The sequence below is a fragment of the Bufo bufo genome, chromosome 5 (genome assembly GCF_905171765.1).
Source record: "Bufo bufo chromosome 5, aBufBuf1.1, whole genome shotgun sequence".
NCBI classification, from domain to species: Eukaryota; Metazoa; Chordata; class Amphibia; order Anura; family Bufonidae; genus Bufo; species Bufo bufo.
Window position 1 is genome coordinate 107,398,029 of NC_053393.1, and position 10,782 is coordinate 107,408,810.

A 10,782-nucleotide genomic window follows, 5' to 3' on the forward strand; every position below is an offset into this window, starting at 1 on the left:
TTCAGTTGTAAAATTTTTCAAAAAAAACGACATCCATATATAAATTTTTCTCAAAATTTATTGTTCTACATGTCTTTGATAAAAAAAAATGTTTGGGTAAAAAAAAAATGGTTTGGGTAAAAGTTATAGCGTTTACAAACTATGGTACAAAAATGTGAATTTCCGCTTTTTGAAGCAGTTCTGACTTTCTGAGCACCTGTCATGTTTCCTGAGGTTCTACAATGCCCAGACAGTAGAAAAACCCCACAAATGACCCCATTTCGGAAAGTAGACACCCTAATGTATTCGCTGATGGGCATAGTGAGTTCAAAGAACTTTTTATTTTTTGTCACAAGTTAGCGGAAAATGATGATTTTTATATATTTTCTTTCCTTACAAAGTCTCATATTCCACTAACTTTTGACAAAAAATAAAAACTTCCATGAACTCACTATGCCCATCAGGAAATACCTTGGGGTGTCTTCTTTCCAAAATGGGGTCACTTGTGGGGTAGTTATACTGCCCTGGCATTCTAGGGGCCCTAATGTGTGAGAAGTAGTTTGAAATCAAAATGTGTAAAAAATGCCCTGTGAAATCCGAAAGGTTCTCTTTGGAATGTGGGCCCCTTTGCCCACCTAGGCTGCAAAAAAGTGTCACACATCTGGTATCGCCGTACTCAGGAGAAGTTGGGCTAACTTTCCGCTAACTTGGGACAAAAATTTAAATCTTTCATGGACTCAATATGCCCCTCAAGGAATACCTTGGGGTGTCTTCTTTCAGAAATGGGGTCACATGTGGGGTATTTATACAGCCCTGGCATTTTAGGGGCCTTAAAGCGTGATAAGAAGTCTGGAATATAAATGTCTAAAAAATTTTACGCATTTGGATTCCGTGAGGGGTATGGGGAGTTCATGAGAGATTTTATTTTTTGACACAAGTTAGTGGAATATGAAAAAAACAATTTCCGCTAACTTGTGCCAAAAAAATGTCTGAATGGAGCCTTACAGGGGGTGATCAATGACAGGGGGGTGATCAGGGAGTCTATATGGGGTGATCACCCCCCTGTCATTGATCACCCCCCTGTAAGGCTCCATTCATACGTCCGTATGTGTTTTGCGGATCCGATCCATGTATCCGTGGATCGGTAAAAAACATACGGACGTCTGAATGGAGCCTTACAGGGGGGTGATCAATGACAGGGGGGTTATCAATGACAGGGGGGTGATCAGGGAGTCTATATGGGGTGATCACCCCCCTGTCATTGATCACCCCCCTGTAAGGCTCCATTCAGATGTCTGTATGTTTTTTACGGATCCACGGATACATTAATCGGATCCGCAAAACACATACAGACGTCTGAATGGAGCCTTATAGGGGGGTGATCACCTCATATAGACTCCCTGATCACCCCCCTGTCATTTATCACCCCCCTGTAAGGCTCCATTCAGACGTCCGTATGTTTTTTACAGATCCACGGATACATGGATCGGATCCGCAAAACACATACGGACGTCTGAATGGAGCCTTACAGGGGGGTGATCAATGACAGGGGAGTGATCACCCCATATAGACTCCCTGATCACCCCCCTGTCATTGATCACCCCCCTGTAAGGCTCCATTCAGACGTCCGTATGTTTTTTACGGATCCACGGATACATGGATCGGATCCGCAAAACACATACAGACATCTGAATGGAGCCTTACAGGGGGGTGATCAATGACAGGGGGGTGATCAGGGAGTCTATATGGGGTGATCAACCCCCTGTAAGGCTCCATTCAGACGTCTGTATGTGTTTTGCGGATCCGATCCATGTATCCGTGGATCCGTAAAAAACATACGGACGTCTGAATGGAGCCTTAAAGGGGGGTGATCAATGACAGGGGGGTGATCAGGGAGTCTATATGGGGTTATAAGGGGTTAATAAGGGGTTAATAAGTGACAGGGGGGGGTGTAGTGTAGTGTGGTGCTTGGTGCTACTTATTACTGAGCTGCCTGTGTCCTCTGGTGGTCGATCCAAGCAAAAGGGACCACCAGAGGACCAGGTAGCAGGTATATTAGACGCTGTTATCAAAACAGCGTCTAATATACCTGTTAGGGGTTAAAACAAATCGCATCTACAGCCTGCCAGTGAACGATCGCCGCTGGCAGGCTGCAGATCCACTCGCTTTCCATCCGATCCTGTGAACATGCGTCCAGGAGGAATGAATCGACCGCCTCCAGGACGCATCCGTGCGTTAGGCAGTCCGGAGGCGGTTAAAGGGGTTTCCCAGGAATTTATATTGATGACCTATTCTCTAGGCAGGTCATCAACATCACATAGGTGGGGGTTCAACACCCAGGACCCCCGTCGATCAGCTCTTCCTAGGCCATGTGATATCATGTTCATCGGTCACGTGGCCTAGTCGCGGGGCTGGGGGGCGTGGCCTGACTATGGCGGTGTGAGGACGCACAAGTGTGGAGCTCCCGCCGCAGGTCTGAGAAGCTGAGAGATACTTGCCTCCGAATGCACCTGAAACAGCTCTTATGGTGCGCACACACAAAGGGTCACTAGCGGGTGATCCCTCAGCAAGATCCCCCGGAGAAAAGAGCGGGTTGCTGAAGTATTTTGCAGCGGAGCCGGCTGGTGACAAAACAGGCCGCAACCCGAACGCGGCTCCCTTCACGCCGGTGCACTGGAGCAACTCCTCGGAAGCAGAGGTACCACCGAACTCTCAGGGGTCCCGATATCAGACCCAGAGTAGCATCACGGCAAATCGCTCACCTGACTCGCTCCGGTCCAAGCAGGATCTTCTGAGTGGAGGCGCCACTAGGCAGTCGCCATCTTGGGACGCGGCCTCATCTCCTCAGCACTGCCACGCTACAGCACAGACCCCTGGTACAGTAGAAATGGCAGAAGGTGGGAACTCAGGTGAAAGCTGGGACATAAGGGAATATATTAAACTCCCTCCCACTAAGCTTGAAATGGAATAATATGTGGAGCGACTGGAAAACTCATACAAGCAAGAGTTCTCCACGATTAAATCTAATGTGAAAGCTATTGAAGAGAAGTTGGAGGAAGTGGCGTCCCTGCATGATCACACAGCTGCGCAGGTAAATGAGCTTATGAATCAAGGGGAAGTTAGAGACCGTCACATTGGTCACCTTTACCGTCTATATGATGATATCGAAAACCGTAATAGACGGAATAACATCAGGATCAGAGGACTTCCTGAGGCCACCAAGACGGAGGACTTGATATCTACATTACAAGGACTCTTTAGCACCATCCTAGGGGAACCTGTATCAGACCGGTTGTAAATGGACAGAGCGCACAGAGCTTTAGCCCCCATCAGCTCAGACCCCTCTAGGCCCAGAGATGTGATCTGCCGTCTCCACTATTATTCGGTAAAGGAGGCTATAATGAAAAAAGCGTGCAACTTTTCTACAATTGACTTCGAGGGGGCCACTCTGACGATACTCCAGGACTTATCCAGGAACACCTTAGCCCAAAGGAGGGCACTTAAACCCTTGCTAGACCTCTTGAAGTCAAAGGATATTCCATACTCCTGGGGGTTCCCATTTCAACTGGTGGTCCGTAGGAATGGTCACCGTGTGGAACTGCGAGATCCTGACGACCTTGACATGTTCCTGTCTGCATTGAACCTGCCACCAATCCATCTACCTGACTAGCAGGTCATTCCAGTTCTACCATCTCGGTCCACGAGCGGGTATAGTAGAAGAGCAACCTCAGGGAGGATGAATCCTCAGCAGCCAGCGTGACCGTGAATCCGAGGCTGAGTTTATAAGTGATCGTATCTCATGCTGTTCCAGGGACAACTTTGGAGACAAGTATTTATTTGGGGGGATTGAACCTGCATTTATGCTTTCTTCTCTCCAACTGTGTTATTTCCATGTCTATGGCTAACTATCCTATATTTCTCCTTAGGTTTACAGGATTTATTCTATCTGCAGTTAAGTGTTAATGCAATGCTTAGCTATGTAATGAAAGTTGTATGTGAATGTTTTCATGTTCACCTATTAGTCATGGCTCTTAGGGCTTCTCAGCCTTGTGGCGGCTTCCTTGCTCCGTCACTGGAAGTCCGTCTCCTATTGTAACCCTCGTTCTATCAGGTATAGGACGAGTCGGTCCCTCTACTTGGGACAGTTACTTGATATATTGCAACTTACCCCTTTCTTTCTCTTTTCTTTCCTTCCATCCCCTTTACCTCTACCCCCCTGCCTTGATAGTCGGTGATTGCCAGACCTCCTCAAGACGCAGGGTACTCTTGGGGTGGTTTGTGCGAACCATTGACTATTCCCCCACTACAGCGTTCTTAAGCATAGTTCAGAGTATAATTTGAGTTTCTCAAAATGGCGGGTCCGCCTAAAGTGAAATTGGCCTCCCTAAACGTTAGAGGTTTCAACATGCACAGGGAGAGGGTGCAAATTCTGCTGTTACAAGAAACACATTTCAAAAGAGAGCATGTACCAAAAATTCTGTCAAAACATTATACTTTCTGGGCTCATAGTACTAATCCGGATTCTAAATCTAAGGGCGTTTCAATTGCTCTTCATAAATCACTGCCTTATACCTTTTTAGAGTCGCAATTGGATCATCTGGGTCGGTTCCTGTTCCTGAAGCTGCGGATCCATGAGAGAGTGTACACCATTGTGAATATATACCTGCCAAATACCAGACAAAGCAGAGCTCTATCAGGTATTCTTACTAAGTTAGACACCTTTGCTGGGGGATTGGTGCTCCTGGGTGGTAATTTCAACATGATCATGGAGCCAATATTGGACTCCTCCTCGGGTAGAACTTCAGTTCCCTGGTCCACAATCAATAGATCCAAGCATCTGCTACATGCCAGACAATTGGTAGATGTCTGGAGGATACTTCATCCTAAAGACAAAGATTTCACTTACTTTTCCCCGGCGCACCAGTCTTACAGCAGGTTAGATAGATTCCTGATCTCCCACCATGCTTTGTCCTTTTCCCCTTGCTCACACATAGGCACCCCACTTTGGTCAGATCATGCACCAATATTTTTGTCTCTAGAACTGCCAGGCCTGGTAGCCAAAGAATGGACATGGAGATTGAATGAGACCCTTTTGAGGGATAGTGTCTGTAGAGCTGATCTGGAGTCTTCGACCAGACAAATTTTTGAGAATCACTCACTAGATGACACAGCCCTCCCCCTACAGTGGGAAGCGTTGAAATGTGTGTTGCGAGGTGTTTTGGTAAGCCATGGTGCCAGACTCAAAAGAGAGAAGGGAGCGAAAATTCGACAACTTTTACTGCAGATAGCTGATCTTGAGCAGTCACATAAGCAATCACTGGACCCACACGTTCTTTCTGAACTCACGTCAGCTAGAGATCAACTTAAAAAGTTACTCTCAGACTCTGTTTTTAGGAACACTGAACGGTTTCGCAGCTACCTTTTTGCGCATTCCAATAAACCCGGGAAGGCGCTAGCGCGTTATATACACCAACGACAACAAGCTAGCTTTATTCCGAATATATTGGATGCTAATGGTGCTCTAGTACATCATCCGAGACAAATTGCGGAAACCTTTAAAGTATACTACGAGGGTTTATATAACATCCGGGGACAATTTGCGGATATGCATGGAGAGGGAGAGGCGTTTGTTGACCGGATAAATGTATATATGGAAGATATGGCTCTTCCCACGATACCCATAGAAAAGGGAACAGAAATTGAAGAAGATTTTACAGAACACGAGATAGGAGAAGTTTTGAAATCACTAAAAGGGGGGAAAAGCCCGGGTCCTGATGGGTTTACTGCACCCTTTTTCAAGGATTTTAAGGAGCTGTTATTACCTTTTCTCTTAAGAGTATTCAAAAGCATTTCTCCTTCTTGTCCCTTTCCTAAACAGTCCCTGGAGGCCCATATAGTCGTAATTCCGAAACCTAATAAAGACCCAAAAGTTTGCACTAATTATCGTCCCATATCCCTGATTAATTGTGACATTTAAATATATTCCAAACTCATAGCGAATCGTCTTAATAGAATACTCCCTAGTGTTATACACGGCGATCAAGTAGGGTTTGTACCTGGTAGAGAAGCCAGGGATAATACTATACGCACGATTAACCTCATCTCTAGAGCTAAAAGTAGGGGGGATCCCCTCTGTCTCTTCTCGGTCGATGCAGAAAAAGCGTTTGACAGAGTTAATTGGGGATTTATGATTGCGGCGCTGAAACAAATTGGTTTAGGCCCCACGGTAATAGGGAAAATTGGTGCTTTATATACGAATCCCACTGCCAGAGTGAGAACAAATGGCATATTGGCCTCCTCTTTTAACATAAAAAATGGGACTCGGCAAGGGTGTCCGCTCTCTCCCTTGTTGTATGTGATAGTCATGGAACATTTAGCTAATGCCTTACGAGCTAACCCGAATATTAAAGGCATACAATTGGGGAACGCGCATCATAAATTAGCCCTGTATGCGGACGACCTCCTCATGTATATTTCAAATCCTCACGTTGCTGTCGAATCTATTCTACAGGAATTCCAGAGGTTCGGCTTTCTGAGTAACTTTAAAATGAATCCCACTAAAAGTGAGATGCTCAATATTTCACTCCCGTCAGATGTAGCTTCCCAAACTCAAAGCAATTTTCCCTTTCAATGGCAGAACGTTAGTTTAACATATTTAGGATTACAAATACCTAGGCAGCTCCATTTACTTTATCCTCTTAATTACCTACCCTTACAGAAGAAGGTACTGGAAGATTTACAGAAATTTTCTTTGAAGCACATCTCGTGGTTTGGAAGGCTTGAAGTCGTTAAGATGGACATTCTTCCGAGATTTCTGTATCTTTTTCAAACTGTCCCAATAAATGTACCAAGGGGGTATTTTGTGGTTCTTCAGAGGGCCATTACTCGATTCATCTGGAATTCAGGTAGAGTTAGGATTGGCTCTGTGGTTCTGGCTAAACATAGAGATAAGGGAGGGTTGGGCCTGCCAGATCTTAGGGTATATCATTCGTCAGCATTGCTGATGAGGATCATAAACTGGTCGGATAGAAACTCCCAGAAACTTTGGATTAAGATGGAAAGGGAGCTTTCCCCAGTCGATTTATCGGTGGCACCATGGGTTTCCAACCGCCCAGCCCAGGAGGGTTGGCCTTTTCTGGTGAGACACGCCTTGGCCTGTTGGGATTATTGGACCTCGAAATTTCAGATTTCGCATAAAAAAGGTCCTATGACCCCAATCATGAGCAACCCTGATTTTCTGATAGTGGAAAGGGCACTTAATCTTTTGATTTGGCACAAATCCCAATGTCCTAGGGTCCGGGACGCTATGGCACAAAAACATCTACAAAATTATGACTCCCTTGTACCTGAGGATAGACGGAATGGCTCCATGTGGCTTGCATATGTTCAGATAAGATCTTTCATACATAGCTTATTCGACCAAAGGTCATGTCCTGATCTGACAGCTTTTGATAACATCTATGTGAAGCCTGATGTTCATTACAAGCTCATATCACAGTTGTATGGGCTTCTAATGGACTGTAGTAGTCCTGATTTAGCCCCGTTCTTTAAAAAATGGGAGTCTGATCTACAGCTGTCCTTTTCATCGGAGGATGTTCTTAAGGTGTGTGCACTCTCTCATGGATTGTCTATAGCTGCTCACGCGAAGGAGAAGAACTTTAAGATCCTAGCCAGATGGTATTATTGCCCCTCGACTCTAAACAAGATGTTCCCGAATGTCTCTAACCTGTGCTGGAGATGTAATTCGGAAATGGGTTCGATGTTGCACATATGGTGGGGGTGTCCAATAATAAAAAAAATTTGGGACCAGGTGTTCCTCATATGTAACAAATTCATGGGTAAAACGGTTCCCAACTCTCCTAAGATTGCTTTTCTATCGCTTATCCCAGGCTCGATAGCTAGTCTAAAGAAAAATCAGTTGCGGTTCTTTCTAGTAGCAGCACGTATGGTTATTCCGCGTCGGTGGAAAAAGGTGGATGCTCCCTCTCTCTGTGCATGGGCGTCCGAACTCAGATATTTGATAAGAATGGAAGAACTTACAGCACTTTCGCAGGGTATGGAGAATCTATTCTATAGCAGGTGGAATACTCTGGTGGATTTTGTCCATTCTTCTGAGTTTTCAAGGCTACTGGGAGAACTCAGTAATACAGAGGAACTCAGGGAATAATAGTTTTGCAGCACGCTTCTATAGTTCTCTCTTTTACAATTGCCTTTTCCTAACCTATATATCATATATAGATTACTTCCTATTTAAGGGTCTTTTTTGCTCTCTTTTTCTGGGCCCTAACGGTTTGGCTTATTTTTCATAAATGTTATATGTGAGATGACTTCTCTCGATTCTTTAGCGTCCTTTGGGGTGGGGTAATATAATGCTAAATTGATGTATAATATGTACAATGTCGCTTGTTTGAGAATATTCTCTACACTTTTCTAGTGCTATCTGTTTACTTTTCACATTTGTATACATTGATTGTCACTGAAAATGTGGATCCTGTGTGATCCTTTACTGATATTTGGATATTTTTGCTGTTTGATGCTCGTATGCTCATTATACGAGATTGATACTTTGGAAAATAATAAAGTGAAGTAAACAAAGTAAATGGGGCTGAGCTGCAATACCAAGCACTGCTGCTATGGGATGTAGGGCACTGTGTGCAATGCGTGATGTGAACGCATTGCGCCCACACGGAATCCGGAACCATTCATTTCAATGGGTCTGTGTACATGAGCGTTGGTTTTCACAAATCACTACTGCGTTGCGTGAAAATAGCAGCATGTTCTATATTCTGCAATTTACACGCAACGCTGACCCCATAGAAGTGAATGGGGCTGCATGAGAATCACATCGCATCCACAAGCAAGCGATGCGTTTTTCACTGATGGTTGCTAAGAGATGTTGTTTGTAAACATTCAGTTTTATTACGTGCGTGCAAAACGCATTAACTCGCATTGCACAAGCGCGATAAAAACTAAACAAGTAAACGGGATCGCGGACAAAACTGAATGAACTTGCTTGCAAAATAACGCAGTTTTCACTGAACGCATTCCGCAACGTATTCGGACCTAATCCGCTCACGCTCGTCTGCAAGGGGCCTAAAGCTGCCGGCTGTGCTCACCAGAGCTCCAGTGAGTGCTGTAGCTCCCTGAAACATTTGATTGGCAGGGTGCCGGGACTTGGACCCCGCTGATGTAATCATGAAGACTTCTAGGTCATCATAATCAATTTCTGGATTACCCCTTTAAGGCACAAGTTTGGCCCGCACACAGCTGACACCCTATTGCATTGGTCAGGACTGGAGTTAACCATGATCTCAGATGCAGTGATCAATACTGATCTAAAGAGTTACTACAGCAGAGAGCGCCAAGAAAGGTCCCCTGGTCTGGAATGAACTGAAGCCATGCCCAAGGCAGAGCTTAATAAGTTTCCTGTCAATGTAAGGCTCTGTTCACATCCTGTTTTCATTACCAGTATCATATGTACCAGGAAAACTCCGGGCACACACATTGAATGTATTTATTATATCCCTCCCCCCGGCCAAGAGTGTGACGTTTTATGCATGCTAAACTTGTCTATTGTGCAATAATAATAATAATACAATTAATAAAGTTATCCTGTATGGTATATGCTTTTTTTTTCTTCTACAAAATGATAATGAAACTATCTGACCTGTTAAGAAAAATGATGTTTTAATACATGAAAATGAGCCTCTAGGAGCAACGGGGGCGTTACCATTACACCTAGACGCTCTGCTTTCTCTGCAGCTGCAGCGCCTTTTGATTGACAGGGCTTGCGCAGTGCAGATCTTAGAGGGAAAAGCCTCCTGAGATCAACCGCATATATATTTATATGTGTACAAGATTTAGAGCAGAACTTTTCAATAACTCCTGAGAGGACTCTTAGGAGAAACAGTAAGAGTCCTGATTACCCCACGCGCGCGCACAGTGATGGACAGCTCTCCCCGTTTCCGTATGTATACACAGTAAGCTGCCAATCATACTGTGTGGGCAGGGTCCTCAGGCGTCTCACCGTCTCTCCTAGGAGTCCTGGTCGGACTTACTCTCTGCACTCAGAGGACACCAGTCAGATTTGCTCAGTGTCATGTTGAGCATGCTATCTAATGTGGGGGCAGACTGTTATAAAGTCCTGTGGGTAGTGCTAAACAGTGACTGACAGCTAAGTATGCATATTCATAAAGGAGAGTCTGTCAATCACCATGTGCACCCATCCACTGGACTGCGCAGAACCGGGCTACATCGGACCCACGCCGAACACACAATGCTGGCGTATTATAAGGATATGCCATCAGTGTTACGGTATGGTCACACCGAGCAAGGAGCAGGGAAGTGGATAACATTTTCACAGATCTTATCCACACACTGCAGAAAATGTCTGGACCGAGATCCGCACGTAACGCCAGATGCAAATTGTAAATGACAATTTATGCTGCGGATTTCTCCCTTTGCAATGGAAACTTGCATAATTATGCATAGAAATCTATAGTAAAACCTGCAAGATTTGGTGAGGATTTTGCCCCTGCAGATTTCATCCAGATATGCTATGTTTTTTCTGTAGTGGACCTGCTACATGTGGCTATACTCTGAGGGTCTCAGAGAACCCCTTTAATCGTACTGCGCTCTGAGCAGCTTCTCTTACGTACCATGAGGTATGTACCATCCTTTCACACATATCCTGTGGATGGAAAATTGTGCTCAACTTTACTCAAAACTTCAAGTGTGAAAGGAAGCGTTAAACGCCATCTTAAAAATAAAAATAAAAAAAAAATAATAATATTAAGAAAATGA